We start from the raw sequence: 19,714 nt of genomic DNA, 5'->3' as shown, positions 1-19,714 counted from the left end.
GTCAGAACAACGGGAGCTACACACACCAACAAGTCCATACTGCAGGCTGCAGCCAGAACAATTTTCTACATTCAAACATCGACGGCCTCTTCTCTCTAAAAATTCACCAGACCGCTTCTACCACCAGCAAAGAAGTTTCCATCCCTAATTCCTCTGTGATTCCCACTAACCTAAACATTAAGCTGGCATTGAAGGGTATGAATTACCCCGGCCAATCTGTTCTTTTAAATACAGCTTTTAGCAAGTTTTGAAAGGAGAAGAGCAGAACTTGCTATGCCAATAATATCGAGTCTTCTGTGGCGAAGTGGTTTTTGCATAGAAAACAAAGCGGTCAGTTGAAGAGGAATAATATCAGTACTTTGTTTAAAACTGTGTGTAAAAAGCTGTCTCTTTATCATTAACAATAAGTTGTAAAACGTGAATGGGGAGTGACAGTCTTCAAGTTTGTGAGAAGATCGCGCCCTGGTGGAATAAAGGCACGAACAGCTTACAGCACCTAGAATTACCAGGAAGTATTTAGAGTAAAACGGTTTCTAAAAGCTGCCTTTATGAATGAGAGAAAAAAAAATATATATATATATATAAAATAGTAAAATGGAAGGGGAGTGATAGATTTAAATTTATCGTGAAGTGGAGCGCCCCCTGTATAAAGTAAAAGTGAGAAAAGCTTACAGCACCTGGTATTCCCAGGAGGTCTCCCATCCAAGTACTAACCAGACCCTACCCTGCTTGGCTTCCGAGATCGGATGAGATCGGGCGTGTTCAGGGTGGTATGGCCATAAGCGAGAGACGCGACCAAAAACAGCCCTTTTGCATTACACGCGTCTATACATGCCAGTTAGTCCCATTGGATCCTACTCCTGGTTTTTTTTTTTTTTTTATCTGACTCACACTGCAGCACCACCATCCAATCGGCAGCGCCGGACCCACACCAAACATTCACCAAACTACTCAGCCGGCAGCCTACCACAATTATTCCATTCTTTCCGCATCCGCACACTTCCTTCTTTTTAACTCCTTTTCACTACCGCACAGGTTAATCGCCGCACGTCCCCCGCCGGCAAACATTACTCCTTTGCCTACTGCATGCAGGCTTCTCTTAACGACCCTCTGTTATCAACTCCGCTAACAGCCACAAAATCTCCGCCGCACGAAGCCCACTGGTAGCTGCTGAATCACATGCTTCCCCAAAACGTCGCGCTGTCAGAACACTGGGAGCTACACACACCAACAAGTCCATACTGCAGGCTGCAGCCAAAACAATTTTCTACATTCAAACATCGACGGCCTCTTCTCTCTAAAAATTCACCAGACCGCTTCTACCACCAGCAAAGAAGTTTCCATCCCTAATTCCTCTGTGATTCCCACTAACCTAAACATTAAGCTGGCATTGAAGGGTGTGAATTACCCCGGCCAATCTGTTCTTTTAAATACAGCTTTTAGCAAGTTTTAAAAGGAGAAGAGCAGAACTTGCTATGCCAATAATATCGAGTCTTCTGTGGCGAAGTGGTTTTTGCATAGAAAACAAAGCGGTCGGTTGAAGAGGAATAATATCAGTACTTTGTTTAAAACTGTGTGTAAAAAGCTGTCTCTTTATCATTAACAATAAGTTGTAAAACGTGAATGGGGAGTGACAGTCTTCAAGTTTGTGAGAAGATCGCGCCCTGGTGGAATAAAGGCACGAACAGCTTACAGCACCTAGAATTACCAGGAAGTATTTAGAGTAAAACGGTTTCTAAAAGCTGCCTTTATGAATGAGAGAAAAATATATATATATATATAAAATAGTAAAATGGAAGGGGAGTGATAGATTTAAATTAATCGTGAAGTGGAGCGCCCCCTGTATAAAGTAAAAGTGAGAAAAGCTTACAGCACCTGGTATTCCCAGGAGGTCTCCCATCCAAGTACTAACCAGACCCTACACTGCTTGGCTTCCGAGATCAGACGAGATCGGGCGTGTTCAGGGTGGTATGGCCGTAAGCGAGAGATGCTACCAAAAACAGCCCTTTTGCATTACACGCGTCTATACATGCCAATTAGTCCCATTGGATCCTACTCCTGGTTTTTTTTTTTTTTTTTATCTGACTCACACTGCAGCCCCACCATCCAATCGGCAGCGCCGGACCCACACCAAACATTCACCAAACTACTCAGCCGGCAGCCTACCACAATTATTCCATTCTTTCCGCATCCGCACACTTCCTTCTTTTTAACTCCTTTTCACTACCGCACAGGTTAATCGCCGCACGTCCCCCGCCGGCAAACATTACTCCTTTGCCTACTGCATGCAGGCTTCTCTTAACGACCCTCTGTTATCAACTCCGCTAACAGCCACAAAATCTCCGCCGCACGAAGCCCACTGGTAGCTGCTGAATCACATGCTTCCCCAAAACGTCGCGCTGTCAGAACACTGGGAGCTACACACACCAACAAGTCCATACTGCAGGCTGCAGCCAGAACAATTTTCTACATTCAAACATCGACGGCCTCTTCTCTCTAAAAATTCACAAGACCGCTTCTACCACCAGCAAAGAAGTTTCCATCCCTAATTCCTCTGTGATTCCCACTAACCTAAACATTAAGCTGGCATTGAAGGGTGTGAATTACCCCGGCCAATCTGTTCTTTTAAATACAGCTTTTAGCAAGTTTTGAAAGGAGAAGAGCAGAACTTGCTATGCCAATAATATCGAGTCTTCTGTGGCGAAGTGGTTTTTGCATAGAAAACAAAGCGGTCAGTTGAAGAGGAATAATATCAGTACTTTGTTTAAAACTGTGTGTAAAAAGCTGTCTCTTTATCATTAACAATAAGTTGTAAAACGTGAATGGGGAGTGACAGTCTTCAAGTTTGTGAGAAGATCGCGCCCTGGTGGAATAAAGGCCCGAACAGCTTACAGCACCTAGAATTACCAGGAAGTATTTAAAGTAAAATGGTGTGTAAAAGCTGCCTTTATGAATGAGAGAAAAATATATATATATATAAAATAGTAAAATGGAAGGGGAGTGATAGATTTAAATTAATCGTGAAGTGGAGCGCCCCCTGTATAAAGTAAAAGTGAGAAAAGCTTACAGCACCTGGTATTCCCAGGAGGTCTCCCATCCAAGTACTAACCAGACCCTACCCTGCTTGGCTTCCGAGATCAGACGAGACCAGGCGTGTTCTGGGTGGTATGGCCATAAGCAAGAGACACTACCAAAAACAGCCCTTTTGCATTACACGCCTCTATACATGCCAGTTAGTCCCATTGGATCCTACTCCTGTTTTTTTTTTTTTTTATCTGACTCACACTGCAGCACCACCATCCAATCGGCAGCGCCGCACCCACACCAAACATTCACCAAACTACTCAGCCGGCAGCCTACCACAATTATTCCATTCTTTCCGCATCCGCACACTTCCTTCTCTTTAAGTCCTTTTCACTACCGCACAGGTTAATCGCCGCACGTCCCCCGCCGGCAAACATTACTCCTTTGCCTACCGCATGCAGGCTTCTCTTAATGACCTTCTGTTATCAACTCCGCTAACAGCCACAAAATCTCTGCCGCACGAAGCCCACTGGTAGCTGTTGAATCACATGCTTCCCCAAAACGTCACGCTGTCAGAACACTGGGAGCTACACACGCCAACAAGTCCATACTGCAGGCTGCAGCCAGAACAATTTTCTACATTGAAACATCGACGGCCTCTTCTCTCTAAAAATTCACCAGACCGCTTCTACCATCAGCAAAGAAGTTTCCATCCCTAATTCCTCTGTGATTCCCACTAACCTAAACATTAATCTGGCATTGAAGGGTGTGAATTACCCCGGCCAACCTGCTCTTTTAAATACAGCTTTTAGCAAGTTTTGAAAGGAGGAGAAGAGCAGATAATATGCCAATAATATCGAATATTCTGTGGCGAAGTGGTTTTTGCATAGAAAACAAAGCAGTGAGTTTTAGAGGAATTATATCAGTACTTTGTTTAAAACTGTGTGTAAAAAGCTGTCTCTTTATTATTAACAATAAGTTGTAAAACGTGAATGTGGAGTGACAGTCTTCAAGTTTGTCAGAAGATCGCGCCCTGGTGGAATAAAGGCACGAACAGCTTACAGCACCTAGAATTACCTGGCAGTATTTAGAGTAAAACGGTGTGTAAAGGCTGCCTTTATGAATGAGAGAAAAAATATATATATATAAAATAGTAAAATGGAAGGGGAGTGATAGATTTAAATTAATCGTGAAGTGGAGCGCCCCCTGTATAAAGTAAAAGTGAGAAAAGCTTACAGCACGTGGTATTCCCAGGCAGTCTCCCATCCAAGTACTAACCAGACCCTACCCTGCTTGGCTTCCGAGATCAGACGAGACCAGGCGTGTTCTGGGTGGTATGGCCATAAGCAAGAGACACTACCAAAAACAGCCCTTTTGCATTACACGCCTCTATACATGCCAGTTAGTCCCATTGGATCCTACTCCTGTTTTTTTTTTTTTTTATCTGACTCACACTGCAGCACCACCATCCAATCGGCAGCGCCGGACCCACACCAAACATTCACCAAACTACTCAGCCGGCAGCCTACCACAATTATTCCATTCTTTCCGCATCCGCACACTTCCTTCTTTTTAACTCCTTTTCACTACCGCACAGGTTAATCGCCGCACGTCCCCCGCCGGCAAACATTACTCCTTTGCCTACTGCATGCAGGCTTCTCTTAACGACCCTCTGTTATCAACTCCGCTAACAGCCACAAAATCTCCGCCGCACGAAGCCCACTGGTAGCTGCTGAATCACATGCTTCCCCAAAACGTCGCGCTGTCAGAACACTGGGAGCTACACACACCAACAAGTCCATACTGCAGGCTGCAGCCAGAACAATTTTCTACATTCAAACATCGACGGCCTCTTCTCTCTAAAAATTCACCAGACCGCTTCTACCATCAGCAAAGAAGTTTCCATCCCTAATTCCTCTGTGATTCCCACTAACCTAAACATTAATCTGGCATTGAAGGGTGTGAATTACCCCGGCCAACCTGCTCTTTTAAATACAGCTTTTAGCAAGTTTTGAAAGGAGGAGAAGAGCAGATAATATGCCAATAATATCGAATATTCTGTGGCGAAGTGGTTTTTGCATAGAAAACAAAGCAGTGAGTTTAAGAGGAATTATATCAGTACTTTGTTTAAAACTGTGTGTAAAAAACTGTCTCTTTATTATTAACAATAAGTTGTAAAACGTGAATGTGGAGTGACAGTCTTCAAGTTTGTCAGAAGATCGCGCCCTGGTGGAATAAAGGCACGAACAGCTTACAGCACCTAGAATTACCAGGCAGTATTTAGAGTAAAACGGTGTGTAAAGGCTGCCTTTATGAATGAGAGAAAAAATATATATATATAAAATAGTAAAATGGAAGGGGAGTGATAGATTTAAATTAATCGTGAAGTGGAGCGCCCCCTGTATAAAGTAAAAGTGAGAAAGGCTTACAGCACGTGGTATTCCCAGGCAGTCTCCCATCCAAGTACTAACCAGACCCTACCCTGCTTGGCTTCCGAGATCAGACGAGACCAGGCGTGTTCTGGGTGGTATGGCCATAAGCAAGAGACACTACCAAAAACAGCCCTTTTGCATTACACGCCTCTATACATGCCAGTTAGTCCCATTGGATCCTACTCCTGTTTTTTTTTTTTTTTATCTGACTCACACTGCAGCACCACCATCCAATCGGCAGCGCCGCACCCACACCAAACATTCACCAAACTACTCAGCCGGCAGCCTACCACAATTATTCCATTCTTTCCGCATCCGCACACTTCCTTCTCTTTAAGTCCTTTTCACTACCGCACAGGTTAATCGCCGCACGTCCCACGCCGGCAAACATTACTCCTTTGCCTACCGCATGCAGGCTTCTCTTAATGACCTTCTGTTATCAACTCCGCTAACAGCCACAAAATCTCTGCCGCACGAAGCCCACTGGTAGCTGTTGAATCACATGCTTCCCCAAAATGTCACGCTGTCAGAACACTGGGAGCTACACACGCCAACAAGTCCATACTGCAGGCTGCAGCCAGAACAATTTTCTACATTGAAACATCGACGGCCTCTTCTCTCTAAAAATTCACCAGACCGCTTCTACCATCAGCAAAGAAGTTTCCATCCCTAATTCCTCTGTGATTCCCACTAACCTAAACATTAATCTGGCATTGAAGGGTGTGAATTACCCCAGCCAACCTGCTCTTTTAAATACAGCTTTTAGCAAGTTTTGAAAGGAGGAGAAGAGCAGATAATATGCCAATAATATCGAATATTCTGTGGCGAAGTGGTTTTTGCATAGAAAACAAAGCAGTGAGTTTAAGAGGAATTATATCAGTACTTTGTTTAAAACTGTGTGTAAAAAGCTGTCTCTTTATCATTAACAATAAGTTGTAAAACGTGAATGGGGAGTGACAGTCTTCAAGTTTGTGAGAAGATCGCGCCCTGGTGGAATAAAGGCCCGAACAGCTTACAGCACCTAGAATTACCAGGAAGTATTTAAAGTAAAATGGTGTGTAAAAGCTGCCTTTATGAATGAGAGAAAAATATATATATATATAAAATAGTAAAATGGAAGGGGAGTGATAGATTTAAATTAATCGTGAAGTGGAGCGCCCCCTGTATAAAGTAAAAGTGAGAAAAGCTTACAGCACCTGGTATTCCCAGGAGGTCTCCCATCCAAGTACTAACCAGACCCTACCCTGCTTGGCTTCCGAGATCGGATGAGATCGGGCGTGTTCAGGGTGGTATGGCCGTAAGCGAGAGATGCTACCAAAAACAGCCCTTTTGCATTACACGCGTCTATACATGCCAGTTAGTCCCATTGGATCCTACTCCTGGTTTTTTTTTTTTTTTTATCTGACTCACACTGCAGCCCCACCATCCAATCGGCAGCGCCGGACCCACACCAAACATTCACCAAACTACTCAGCCGGCAGCCTACCACAATTATTCCATTCTTTCCGCATCCGCACACTTCCTTCTTTTTAACTCCTTTTCACTACCGCACAGGTTAATCGCCGCACGTCCCCCGCCGGCAAACATTACTCCTTTGCCTACTGCATGCAGGCTTCTCTTAACGACCCTCTGTTATCAACTCCGCTAACAGCCACAAAATCTCCGCCGCACGAAGCCCACTGGTAGCTGCTGAATCACATGCTTCCCCAAAACGTCGCGCTGTCAGAACACTGGGAGCTACACACACCAACAAGTCCATACTGCAGGCTGCAGCCAGAACAATTTTCTACATTCAAACATCGACGGCCTCTTCTCTCTAAAAATTCACAAGACCGCTTCTACCACCAGCAAAGAAGTTTCCATCCCTAATTCCTCTGTGATTCCCACTAACCTAAACATTAAGCTGGCATTGAAGGGTGTGAATTACCCCGGCCAATCTGTTCTTTTAAATACAGCTTTTAGCAAGTTTTGAAAGGAGAAGAGCAGAACTTGCTATGCCAATAATATCGAGTCTTCTGTGGCGAAGTGGTTTTTGCATAGAAAACAAAGCGGTCAGTTGAAGAGGAATAATATCAGTACTTTGTTTAAAACTGTGTGTAAAAAGCTGTCTCTTTATCATTAACAATAAGTTGTAAAACGTGAATGGGGAGTGACAGTCTTCAAGTTTGTGAGAAGATCGCGCCCTGGTGGAATAAAGGCCCGAACAGCTTACAGCACCTAGAATTACCAGGAAGTATTTAAAGTAAAATGGTGTGTAAAAGCTGCCTTTATGAATGAGAGAAAAATATATATATATATAAAATAGTAAAATGGAAGGGGAGTGATAGATTTAAATTAATCGTGAAGTGGAGCGCCCCCTGTATAAAGTAAAAGTGAGAAAAGCTTACAGCACCTGGTATTCCCAGGAGGTCTCCCATCCAAGTACTAACCAGACCCTACCCTGCTTGGCTTCCGAGATCAGACGAGACCAGGCGTGTTCTGGGTGGTATGGCCATAAGCAAGAGACACTACCAAAAACAGCCCTTTTGCATTACACGCCTCTATACATGCCAGTTAGTCCCATTGGATCCTACTCCTGTTTTTTTTTTTTTTTATCTGACTCACACTGCAGCACCACCATCCAATCGGCAGCGCCGCACCCACACCAAACATTCACCAAACTACTCAGCCGGCAGCCTACCACAATTATTCCATTCTTTCCGCATCCGCACACTTCCTTCTCTTTAAGTCCTTTTCACTACCGCACAGGTTAATCGCCGCACGTCCCCCGCCGGCAAACATTACTCCTTTGCCTACCGCATGCAGGCTTCTCTTAATGACCTTCTGTTATCAACTCCGCTAACAGCCACAAAATCTCTGCCGCACGAAGCCCACTGGTAGCTGTTGAATCACATGCTTCCCCAAAACGTCACGCTGTCAGAACACTGGGAGCTACACACGCCAACAAGTCCATACTGCAGGCTGCAGCCAGAACAATTTTCTACATTGAAACATCGACGGCCTCTTCTCTCTAAAAATTCACCAGACCGCTTCTACCATCAGCAAAGAAGTTTCCATCCCTAATTCCTCTGTGATTCCCACTAACCTAAACATTAATCTGGCATTGAAGGGTGTGAATTACCCCGGCCAACCTGCTCTTTTAAATACAGCTTTTAGCAAGTTTTGAAAGGAGGAGAAGAGCAGATAATATGCCAATAATATCGAATATTCTGTGGCGAAGTGGTTTTTGCATAGAAAACAAAGCAGTGAGTTTTAGAGGAATTATATCAGTACTTTGTTTAAAACTGTGTGTAAAAAGCTGTCTCTTTATTATTAACAATAAGTTGTAAAACGTGAATGTGGAGTGACAGTCTTCAAGTTTGTCAGAAGATCGCGCCCTGGTGGAATAAAGGCACGAACAGCTTACAGCACCTAGAATTACCTGGCAGTATTTAGAGTAAAACGGTGTGTAAAGGCTGCCTTTATGAATGAGAGAAAAAATATATATATATAAAATAGTAAAATGGAAGGGGAGTGATAGATTTAAATTAATCGTGAAGTGGAGCGCCCCCTGTATAAAGTAAAAGTGAGAAAAGCTTACAGCACGTGGTATTCCCAGGCAGTCTCCCATCCAAGTACTAACCAGACCCTACCCTGCTTGGCTTCCGAGATCAGACGAGACCAGGCGTGTTCTGGGTGGTATGGCCATAAGCAAGAGACACTACCAAAAACAGCCCTTTTGCATTACACGCCTCTATACATGCCAGTTAGTCCCATTGGATCCTACTCCTGTTTTTTTTTTTTTTTATCTGACTCACACTGCAGCACCACCATCCAATCGGCAGCGCCGGACCCACACCAAACATTCACCAAACTACTCAGCCGGCAGCCTACCACAATTATTCCATTCTTTCCGCATCCGCACACTTCCTTCTTTTTAACTCCTTTTCACTACCGCACAGGTTAATCGCCGCACGTCCCCCGCCGGCAAACATTACTCCTTTGCCTACTGCATGCAGGCTTCTCTTAACGACCCTCTGTTATCAACTCCGCTAACAGCCACAAAATCTCCGCCGCACGAAGCCCACTGGTAGCTGCTGAATCACATGCTTCCCCAAAACGTCGCGCTGTCAGAACACTGGGAGCTACACACACCAACAAGTCCATACTGCAGGCTGCAGCCAGAACAATTTTCTACATTCAAACATCGACGGCCTCTTCTCTCTAAAAATTCACCAGACCGCTTCTACCATCAGCAAAGAAGTTTCCATCCCTAATTCCTCTGTGATTCCCACTAACCTAAACATTAATCTGGCATTGAAGGGTGTGAATTACCCCGGCCAACCTGCTCTTTTAAATACAGCTTTTAGCAAGTTTTGAAAGGAGGAGAAGAGCAGATAATATGCCAATAATATCGAATATTCTGTGGCGAAGTGGTTTTTGCATAGAAAACAAAGCAGTGAGTTTAAGAGGAATTATATCAGTACTTTGTTTAAAACTGTGTGTAAAAAGCTGTCTCTTTATTATTAACAATAAGTTGTAAAACGTGAATGTGGAGTGACAGTCTTCAAGTTTGTCAGAAGATCGCGCCCTGGTGGAATAAAGGCACGAACAGCTTACAGCACCTAGAATTACCAGGCAGTATTTAGAGTAAAACGGTGTGTAAAGGCTGCCTTTATGAATGAGAGAAAAAATATATATATATAAAATAGTAAAATGGAAGGGGAGTGATAGATTTAAATTAATCGTGAAGTGGAGCGCCCCCTGTATAAAGTAAAAGTGAGAAAAGCTTACAGCACGTGGTATTCCCAGGCAGTCTCCCATCCAAGTACTAACCAGACCCTACCCTGCTTGGCTTCCGAGATCAGACGAGACCAGGCGTGTTCTGGGTGGTATGGCCATAAGCAAGAGACACTACCAAAAACAGCCCTTTTGCATTACACGCCTCTATACATGCCAGTTAGTCCCATTGGATCCTACTCCTGTTTTTTTTTTTTTTTATCTGACTCACACTGCAGCACCACCATCCAATCGGCAGCGCCGCACCCACACCAAACATTCACCAAACTACTCAGCCGGCAGCCTACCACAATTATTCCATTCTTTCCGCATCCGCACACTTCCTTCTCTTTAAGTCCTTTTCACTACCGCACAGGTTAATCGCCGCACGTCCCACGCCGGCAAACATTACTCCTTTGCCTACCGCATGCAGGCTTCTCTTAATGACCTTCTGTTATCAACTCCGCTAACAGCCACAAAATCTCTGCCGCACGAAGCCCACTGGTAGCTGTTGAATCACATGCTTCCCCAAAATGTCACGCTGTCAGAACACTGGGAGCTACACACGCCAACAAGTCCATACTGCAGGCTGCAGCCAGAACAATTTTCTACATTGAAACATCGACGGCCTCTTCTCTCTAAAAATTCACCAGACCGCTTCTACCATCAGCAAAGAAGTTTCCATCCCTAATTCCTCTGTGATTCCCACTAACCTAAACATTAATCTGGCATTGAAGGGTGTGAATTACCCCAGCCAACCTGCTCTTTTAAATACAGCTTTTAGCAAGTTTTGAAAGGAGGAGAAGAGCAGATAATATGCCAATAATATCGAATATTCTGTGGCGAAGTGGTTTTTGCATAGAAAACAAAGCAGTGAGTTTAAGAGGAATTATATCAGTACTTTGTTTAAAACTGTGTGTAAAAAGCTGTCTCTTTATCATTAACAATAAGTTGTAAAACGTGAATGGGGAGTGACAGTCTTCAAGTTTGTGAGAAGATCGCGCCCTGGTGGAATAAAGGCCCGAACAGCTTACAGCACCTAGAATTACCAGGAAGTATTTAAAGTAAAATGGTGTGTAAAAGCTGCCTTTATGAATGAGAGAAAAATATATATATATATAAAATAGTAAAATGGAAGGGGAGTGATAGATTTAAATTAATCGTGAAGTGGAGCGCCCCCTGTATAAAGTAAAAGTGAGAAAAGCTTACAGCACCTGGTATTCCCAGGAGGTCTCCCATCCAAGTACTAACCAGACCCTACCCTGCTTGGCTTCCGAGATCGGATGAGATCGGGCGTGTTCAGGGTGGTATGGCCGTAAGCGAGAGATGCTACCAAAAACAGCCCTTTTGCATTACACGCGTCTATACATGCCAGTTAGTCCCATTGGATCCTACTCCTGGTTTTTTTTTTTTTTTTATCTGACTCACACTGCAGCCCCACCATCCAATCGGCAGCGCCGGACCCACACCAAACATTCACCAAACTACTCAGCCGGCAGCCTACCACAATTATTCCATTCTTTCCGCATCCGCACACTTCCTTCTTTTTAACTCCTTTTCACTACCGCACAGGTTAATCGCCGCACGTCCCCCGCCGGCAAACATTACTCCTTTGCCTACTGCATGCAGGCTTCTCTTAACGACCCTCTGTTATCAACTCCGCTAACAGCCACAAAATCTCCGCCGCACGAAGCCCACTGGTAGCTGCTGAATCACATGCTTCCCCAAAACGTCGCGCTGTCAGAACACTGGGAGCTACACACACCAACAAGTCCATACTGCAGGCTGCAGCCAGAACAATTTTCTACATTCAAACATCGACGGCCTCTTCTCTCTAAAAATTCACCAGACCGCTTCTACCACCAGCAAAGAAGTTTCCATCCCTAATTCCTCTGTGATTCCCACTAACCTAAACATTAAGCTGGCATTGAAGGGTGTGAATTACCCCGGCCAATCTGTTCTTTTAAATACAGCTTTTAGCAAATTTTGAAAGGAGAAGAGCAGAACTTGCTATGCCAATAATATGGAGTCTTCTGTGGCGAAGTGGTTTTTGCATAGAAAACAAAGCGGTCAGTTGAAGAGGAATAATATCAGTACTTTGTTTAAAACTGTGTGTAAAAAGCTGTCTCTTTATCATTAACAATAAGTTGTAAAACGTGAATGGGGAGTGACAGTCTTCAAGTTTGTGAGAAGATCGCGCCCTGGTGGAATAAAGGCCCGAACAGCTTACAGCACCTAGAATTACCAGGAAGTATTTAAAGTAAAATGGTGTGTAAAAGCTGCCTTTATGAATGAGAGAAAAATATATATATATATATAAAATAGTAAAATGGAAGGGGAGTGATAGATTTAAATTAATCGTGAAGTGGAGCGCCCCCTGTATAAAGTAAAAGTGAGAAAAGCTTACAGCACCTGGTATTCCCAGGAGGTCTCCCATCCAAGTACTAACCAGACCCTACCCTGCTTGGCTTCCGAGATCGGATGAGATCGGGCGTGTTCAGGGTGGTATGGCCATAAGCAAGAGACGTGACCAAAAACAGCCCTTTTGCATTACACGCGTCTATACATGCCAGTTAGTCCCATTGGATCATACTCCTGTTTTTTTTTTTTTTTTTTTCTGACTCACACTGCAGCACCACCATCCAATCGGCAGCGCCGGACCCACACCAAACATTCACCAAAATACTCAGCCGGCAGCCTACCACAATTATTCCATTCTTTCCGCATCCGCACACTTCCTTCTTTTTAACTCCTTTTCAGTACCGCACAGGTTAATCGCCGCACGTCCCCCGCCGGCAAACATTACTCCTTTGCCTACTGCATGCAGGCTTCTCTTAACGACCCTCTGTTATCAACTCCGCTAACAGCCACAAAATCTCCGCCGCACGAAGCCCACTGGTAGCTGCTGAATCACATGCTTCCCCAAAACGTCGCGCTGTCAGAACACTGGGAGCTACACACACCAACAAGTCCATACTGCAGGCTGCAGCCAGAACAATTTTCTACATTCAAACATCGACGGCCTCTTCTCTCTAAAAATTCACCAGACCGCTTCTACCACCAGCAAAGAAGTTTCCATCCCTAATTCCTCTGTGATTCCCACTAACCTAAACATTAAGCTGGCATTGAAGGGTGTGAATTACCCCGGCCAATCTGTTCTTTTAAATACAGCTTTTAGCAAGTTTTGAAAGGAGAAGAGCAGAACTTGCTATGCCAATAATATCGAGTCTTCTGTGGCGAAGTGGTTTTTGCATAGAAAACAAAGCGGTCAGTTGAAGAGGAATAATATCAGTACTTTGTTTAAAACTGTGTGTAAAAAGCTGTCTCTTTATCATTAACAATAAGTTGTAAAACGTGAATGGGGAGTGACAGTCTTCAAGTTGGTGAGAAGATCGCGCCCTGGTGGAATAAAGGCACGAACAGCTTACAGCACCTAGAATTACCAGGAAGTATTTAGAGTAAAACGGTTTCTAAAAGCTGCCTTTATGAATGAGAGAAAAAAAATATATATATATATATAAAATAGTAAAATGGAAGGGGAGTGATAGATTTAAATTAATCGTGAAGTGGAGCGCCCCCTGTATAAAGTAAAAGTGAGAAAAGCTTACAGCACCTGGTATTCCCAGGAGGTCTCCCATCCAAGTACTAACCAGACCCTAACCTGTTTAACTTCCAAGATCAGATGAGATCGGGCGTGTTCAGGGTGGTATGGCCGTAAGCGAGAGATGCTACCAAAAACAGCCCTTTTGCATTACACGCGTCTATACATGCCAGTTAGTCCCATTGGATCCTACTCCTGTTTTTTTTTTTTTTTTATCTGACTCACACTGCAGCCCCACCATCCAATCGGCAGCGCCGGACCCACACCAAACATTCACCAAACTACTCAGCCGGCAGCCTACCACAATTATTCCATTCTTTCCGCATCCGCACACTTCCTTCTTTTTAACTCCTTTTCACTACCGCACAGGTTAATCGCCGCACGTCCCCCGCCGGCAAACATTACTCCTTTGTCTACTGCATGTAGGCTTCTCTTAACGACCCTCTGTTATCAACTCCGCTAACAGCCACAAAATCTCCGCCGCACGAAGCCCACTGGTAGCTGCTGAATCACATGCTTCCCCAAAACGTCGCGCTGTCAGAACACTGGGAGCTACACACACCAACAAGTCCATACTGCAGGCTGCAGCCAGAACAATTTTCTACATTCAAACATCGACGGCCTCTTCTCTCTAAAAATTCACCAGACCGCTTATACCACCAGCAAAGAAGTTTCCATCCCTAATTCCTCTGTGATTCCCACTAACCTAAATATTAAGCTGGCATTGAAGGGTGTGAATTACCCCGGCCAATCTGTTCTTTTAAATACAGCTTTTAGCAAGTTTTGAAAGGAGAAGAGCAGAACTTGCTATGCCAATAATATCGAGTCTTCTGTGGCGAAGTGGTTTTTGCATAGAAAACAAAGCGGTCAGTTGAAGAGGAATAATATCAGTACTTTGTTTAAAACTGTGTGTAAAAAGCTGTCTCTTTATCATTAACAATAAGTTGTAAAACGTGAATGGGGAGTGACAGTCTTCAAGTTTGTGAGAAGATCGCGCCCTGGTGGAATAAAGGCCCGAACAGCTTACAGCACCTAGAATTACCAGGAAGTATTTAGAGTAAAACGGTTTCTAAAAGCTGCCTTTATGAATGAGAGAAAAATATATATATATATAAAATAGTAAAATGGAAGGGGAGTGATAGATTTAAATCAATCGTGAAGTGGAGCGCCCCCTGTATAAAGTAAAAGTGAGAAAAGCTTACAGCACCTGGTATTCCCAGGAGGTCTCCCATCCAAGTACTAACCAGACCCTACCCTGCTTGGCTGCCGAGATCGGATGAGATCGGGCGTGTTCAGGGTGGTATGGCCGTAAGCGAGAGACGTGACCAAAAACAGCCCTTTTGCATTACACGCGTCTATACATGCCAGTTAGTCCCATTGGATCCTACTCCTGGTTTTTTTTTTTTTTATCTGACTCACACTGCAGCCCCACCATCCAATCGGCAGCGCCGGACCCACACCAAACATTCACCAAACTACTCAGCCGGCAGCCTACCACAATTATTCCATTCATTCCGCATCCGCACACTTCCTTCTTTTTAACTCCTTTTCACTACCGCACAGGTTAATCGCCGCACGTCCCCCGCCGGCAAACATTACTCCTTTGCCTACAGCATGCAGGCTTCTCTTAACGACCCTCTGTTATCAACTCCGCTAACAGCCACAAAATCTCCGCCGCACGAAGCCCACTGGTAGCTGCTGAATCACATGCTTCCCCAAAACGTCGCGCTGTCAGAACACTGGGAGCTACACACACCAACAAGTCCATACTGCAGGCTGCAGCCAGAACTATTTTCTACATTCAAACATCGACGGCCTCTTCTCTCTAAAAATTCACCAGACCGCTTCTACCACCAGCAAAGAAGTTTCCATCCCTAATTCCTCTGTGATTCCCACTAACCTAAACATTAAGCTGGCATTGAAGGGTGTGAATTACCCCGGCCAATCTGTTCTTTTAAATACAGCTTTTAGCAAGTTTTGAAAGGAGAAGAGCAGAACTTGCTATGCCAATAATATCGAGTCTTCTGTGGCGAAGTGGTTTTTGCATAGAAAACAAAGCGGTCAGTTGAAGAGGAATAATATCAGTACTTTGTTTAAAACTGTGTGTAAAAAGCTGTCTCTTTATCATTAACAATAAGTTGTAAAACGTGAATGGGGAGTGACAGTCTTCAAGTTGGTGAGAAGATCGCGTCCTGGTGGAATAAAGGCACGAACAGCTTACAGCACCTAGAATTACCAGGAAGTATTTAGAGTAAAACGGTTTCTAAAAGCTGCCTTTATGAATGAGAGAAAAAAGAAATATATAATATAGTAAAATGGAAGGGGAGTGATAGATTTAAATTAATCGTGAAGTGGAGCGCCCCCTGTATAAAGTAAAAGTGAGAAAAGCTTACAGCACCTGGTATTCCCAGGTGGTCTCCCATTCAAGTACTAACCAGACCCTACCCTGCTTAGCTTTCGAGATCAGACGAGATCGGGTGCGTTCAGGGTGGTCTGGCCGTAAGCAAGAGACGCTACCAAAAATAGCCCTTTTGCATTACACGTGTCTATACATACCAGTTAGTCCCATTGGATCCTACTCCTGTTTTTTTTTTTTTATCTGACTCACACTGCAGCACCACCATCCAATCGGCAGTGCCGGACCCACACCAAACATTCACCAAACTACTCATCCGGCAGCCTACCACAATTATTCCATTCTTTCCGCATCCGCACACTTCCTTCTCTTTAACTCCTTTTCACTACCGCACAGGTTAATCGCTGCACGTCCCCCGCCGGCAAACATTACTCCTTTGCCTACCTCTTGCAGGCTTCTCTTAACAACCCTCTGTTATCAACTCCGCTAACAGCCACAAAATCTCTGCCGCACGAAGCCCACTGGTAGCTGTTGAATCACATGCTTCCCCAAAATGTCGCGCTGTCAGAACACTGGGAGCTACACACACCAACAAGTCCATACTGCAGGCTGCAGCCAGAACTATTTTCTACATTCAAACATCGACGGCCTCTTCTCTCTAAAAATTCACCAGACCGCTTCTACCACCAGCAAAGAAGTTTCCATCCCTAATTCCTCTGTGATTCCCACTAACCTAAACATTAAGCTGGCATTGAAGGGTGTGAATTACCCCGGCCAATCTGTTCTTTTAAATACAGCTTTTAGCAAGTTTTGAAAGGAGAAGAGCAGAACTTGCTATGCCAATAATATCGAGTCTTCTGTGGCGAAGTGGTTTTTGCATAGAAAACAAAGCGGTCAGTTGAAGAGGAATAATATCAGTACTTTGTTTAAAACTGTGTGTAAAAAGCTGTCTCTTTATCATTAACAATAAGTTGTAAAACGTGAATGTGGAGTGACAGTCTTCAAGTTTGTCAGAAGATCGCGCCCTGGTGGAATAAAGGCACGAACAGCTTACAGCACCTAGAATTACCAGGCAGTATTTAGAGTAAAACGGTGTGTAAAGGCTGCCTTTATGAATGAGAGAAAAAATATATATATATAAAATAGTAAAATGGAAGGGGAGTGATAGATTTAAATTAATCGTGAAGTGGAGCGCCCCCTGTATAAAGTAAAAGTGAAAAAAGCTTACAGCACCTGGTATTCCCAGGTGGTCTCCCATCCAAGTACTAACCAGACCCTACCCTGCTTGGCTTCCGAGATCAGACGAGATCGGGCGTGTTCAGGGTGGTATGGCCGTAAGCGAGAGATGGTACCAAAAACAGCCCTTTTGCATTACACGCGTCTATACATGCCAGTTAGTCCCATTGGATCCTACTCCTGGTTTTTTTTTTTTTTTATCTGACTCACACTGCAGCCCCACCATCCAATCGGCAGCGCCGGACCCACACCAAACATTCACCAAACTACTCAGCCGGCAGCCTACCACAATTATTCCATTCTTTCCGCATCCGCACACTTCCTTCTTGTTAACTCCTTTTCACTACCGCACAGGTTAATCGCCGCACGTCCCCCGCCGGCAAATATTACTCCTTTGCCTACTGCATGTAGGCTTCTTTTAACGACCCTCTGTTATCAACTCCGCTAACAGCCACAAAATCTCCGCCGCACGAAGCCCACTGGTAGCTGCTGAATCACATGCTTCCCCAAAACGTCGCGCTGTCAGAACACTGGGAGCTACACAGACCAACAAGTCCATACTGCAGGCTGCAGCCAGAACAATTTTCTACATTCAAACATCGACGGCCTCTTCTCTCTAAAAATTCACCAGACCGCTTCTACCACCAGCAAAGAAGTTTCCATCCCTAATTCCTCTGTGATTCCCACTAACCTAAACATTAAGCTGGCATTGAAGGGTGTGAATTACCCCGGCCAATCTGTTCTTTTAAATACAGCTTTTAGCAAGTTTTGAAAGGAGAAGAGCAGAACTTGCTATGCCAATAATATCGAGTCTTCTGTGGCGAAGTGGTTTTTGCATAGAAAACAAAGCGGTCAGTTGAAGAGGAATAATATCAGTACTTTGTTTAAAACTGTGTGTAAAAAGCTGTCTCTTTATCATTAACAATAAGTTGTAAAACGTGAATGGGGAGTGACAGTCTTCAAGTTGGTGAGAAGATCGCGCCCTGGTGGAATAAAGGCACGAACAGCTTACAGCACCTAGAATTACCAGGAAGTATTTAGAGTAAAACGGTTTCTAAAAGCTGCCTTTATGAATGAGAGAAAAAAATATATATATATATAAAATAGTAAAATGGAAGGGGAGTGATAGATTTAAATTAATCGTGAAGTGGAGCGCCCCCTGTATAAAGTAAAAGTGAGAAAAAGCTTACAGCACCTGGTATTCCCAGGTGGTCTCCCATCCAAGTACTAACCAGACCCTACCCTGCTTGGCTTCCGAGATCAGACGAGATCGGGCGTGTTCAGGGTGGTATGGCCGTAAGCGAGAGATGTTACCAAAAACAGCCCTTTTGCATTACACGCGTCTATACATGCCAGTTAGTCCCATTGGATCCTACTCCTGTTTTTTTTTTTTTTTATCTGACTCACACTGCAGCCCCACCATCCAATCGGCAGCGCCGGACCCACACCAAACATTCACCAAACTACTCAGCCGGCAGCCTACCACAATTATTCCATTCTTTCCGCATCCGCACACTTCCTTCTTGTTAACTCCTTTTCACTACCGCACAGGTTAATCGCCGCACGTCCCCCGCCGGCAAACATTACTCCTTTGCCTACTGCATGTAGGCTTCTCTTAACGACCCTCTGTTATCAACTCCGCTAACAGCCACAAAATCTCCGCCGCACGAAGCCCACTGGTAGCTGCTGAATCACATGCTTCCCCAAAACGTCGCGCTGTCAGAACACTGGGAGCTACACACACCAACAAGTCCATACTGCAGGCTGCAGCCAGAACAATTTTCTACATTCAAACATCGACGGCCTCTTCTCTCTAAAAATTCACCAGACCGCTTCTACCACCAGCAAAGAAGTTTCCATCCCTAATTCCTCTGTGATTCCCACTAACCTAAACATTAAGCTGGCATTGAAGGGTGTGAATTACCCCGGCCAATCTGTTCTTTTAAATACAGCTTTTAGCAAGTTTTGAAAGGAGAAGAGCAGAACTTGCTATGCCAATAATATCGAGTCTTCTGTGGCGAAGTGGTTTTTGCATAGAAAACAAAGCGGTCAGTTGAAGAGGAATAATATCAGTACTTTCTTTAAAACTGTGTGTAAAAAGCTGTCTCTTTATCATTAACAATAAGTTGTAAAACGTGAATGGGGAGTGACAGTCTTCAAGTTTGTGAGAAGATCGCGCCCTGGTGGAATAAAGGCCCGAACAGCTTACAGCACCTAGAATTACCAGGAAGTATTTAGAGTAAAACGGTGTGTAAAAGCTGCCTTTATGAATGAGAGAAAAAAAAATATATATATATATATATATAA

General features: G+C 44.2%; 12 non-coding genes and 4 pseudogenes across 12 annotated transcripts; all 16 read right to left on the bottom strand.

Annotated features, from left to right (window-relative positions):
• Window positions 1-665: 665 nt before the first annotated feature.
• Window positions 666-784, bottom strand: LOC125732663 (5S ribosomal RNA). The gene has a single exon (XR_007392036.1). It is a non-coding gene; the product is annotated as a 5S ribosomal RNA (ribosomal RNA).
• Window positions 785-1,863: 1,079 nt separating this feature from the next.
• Window positions 1,864-1,982, bottom strand: LOC125734791 (5S ribosomal RNA). The gene has a single exon (XR_007394094.1). It is a non-coding gene; the product is annotated as a 5S ribosomal RNA (ribosomal RNA).
• Window positions 1,983-3,060: 1,078 nt separating this feature from the next.
• On the bottom strand, window positions 3,061-3,179 carry LOC125737182 (5S ribosomal RNA). Its single transcript, XR_007396448.1, has one exon. It is a non-coding gene; the product is annotated as a 5S ribosomal RNA (ribosomal RNA).
• Window positions 3,180-4,253: 1,074 nt separating this feature from the next.
• Window positions 4,254-4,372, bottom strand: LOC125731827 (5S ribosomal RNA; annotated as a pseudogene).
• A 1,074-nt stretch (window positions 4,373-5,446) lies between these two features.
• On the bottom strand, window positions 5,447-5,565 carry LOC125731802 (5S ribosomal RNA; annotated as a pseudogene).
• Window positions 5,566-6,640: 1,075 nt separating this feature from the next.
• On the bottom strand, window positions 6,641-6,759 carry LOC125730945 (5S ribosomal RNA). Its single transcript, XR_007391238.1, has one exon. It is a non-coding gene; the product is annotated as a 5S ribosomal RNA (ribosomal RNA).
• Window positions 6,760-7,836: 1,077 nt separating this feature from the next.
• LOC125737180 (5S ribosomal RNA) lies at window positions 7,837-7,955 on the bottom strand. The gene has a single exon (XR_007396446.1). It is a non-coding gene; the product is annotated as a 5S ribosomal RNA (ribosomal RNA).
• Window positions 7,956-9,029: 1,074 nt separating this feature from the next.
• LOC125731826 (5S ribosomal RNA) lies at window positions 9,030-9,148 on the bottom strand (annotated as a pseudogene).
• Window positions 9,149-10,222: 1,074 nt separating this feature from the next.
• Window positions 10,223-10,341, bottom strand: LOC125731825 (5S ribosomal RNA; annotated as a pseudogene).
• Window positions 10,342-11,416: 1,075 nt separating this feature from the next.
• Window positions 11,417-11,535, bottom strand: LOC125730934 (5S ribosomal RNA). Its single transcript, XR_007391227.1, has one exon. It is a non-coding gene; the product is annotated as a 5S ribosomal RNA (ribosomal RNA).
• A 1,079-nt stretch (window positions 11,536-12,614) lies between these two features.
• On the bottom strand, window positions 12,615-12,733 carry LOC125732662 (5S ribosomal RNA). Its single transcript, XR_007392035.1, has one exon. It is a non-coding gene; the product is annotated as a 5S ribosomal RNA (ribosomal RNA).
• A 1,082-nt stretch (window positions 12,734-13,815) lies between these two features.
• On the bottom strand, window positions 13,816-13,934 carry LOC125734975 (5S ribosomal RNA). The gene has a single exon (XR_007394276.1). It is a non-coding gene; the product is annotated as a 5S ribosomal RNA (ribosomal RNA).
• Window positions 13,935-15,010: 1,076 nt separating this feature from the next.
• LOC125732803 (5S ribosomal RNA) lies at window positions 15,011-15,129 on the bottom strand. Its single transcript, XR_007392170.1, has one exon. It is a non-coding gene; the product is annotated as a 5S ribosomal RNA (ribosomal RNA).
• A 1,072-nt stretch (window positions 15,130-16,201) lies between these two features.
• LOC125734300 (5S ribosomal RNA) lies at window positions 16,202-16,320 on the bottom strand. Its single transcript, XR_007393617.1, has one exon. It is a non-coding gene; the product is annotated as a 5S ribosomal RNA (ribosomal RNA).
• Window positions 16,321-17,392: 1,072 nt separating this feature from the next.
• LOC125732986 (5S ribosomal RNA) lies at window positions 17,393-17,511 on the bottom strand. Its single transcript, XR_007392346.1, has one exon. It is a non-coding gene; the product is annotated as a 5S ribosomal RNA (ribosomal RNA).
• Window positions 17,512-18,590: 1,079 nt separating this feature from the next.
• LOC125732985 (5S ribosomal RNA) lies at window positions 18,591-18,709 on the bottom strand. Its single transcript, XR_007392345.1, has one exon. It is a non-coding gene; the product is annotated as a 5S ribosomal RNA (ribosomal RNA).
• Window positions 18,710-19,714: the final 1,005 nt, after the last annotated feature.

This window comes from Brienomyrus brachyistius, chromosome 2, assembly GCF_023856365.1.
Source record: "Brienomyrus brachyistius isolate T26 chromosome 2, BBRACH_0.4, whole genome shotgun sequence".
Taxonomy (NCBI): domain Eukaryota; kingdom Metazoa; phylum Chordata; class Actinopteri; order Osteoglossiformes; family Mormyridae; genus Brienomyrus; species Brienomyrus brachyistius.
Note: the sequence above shows the minus strand (reverse complement) of the source record. Positions and strands in the feature narration are given on the sequence as shown.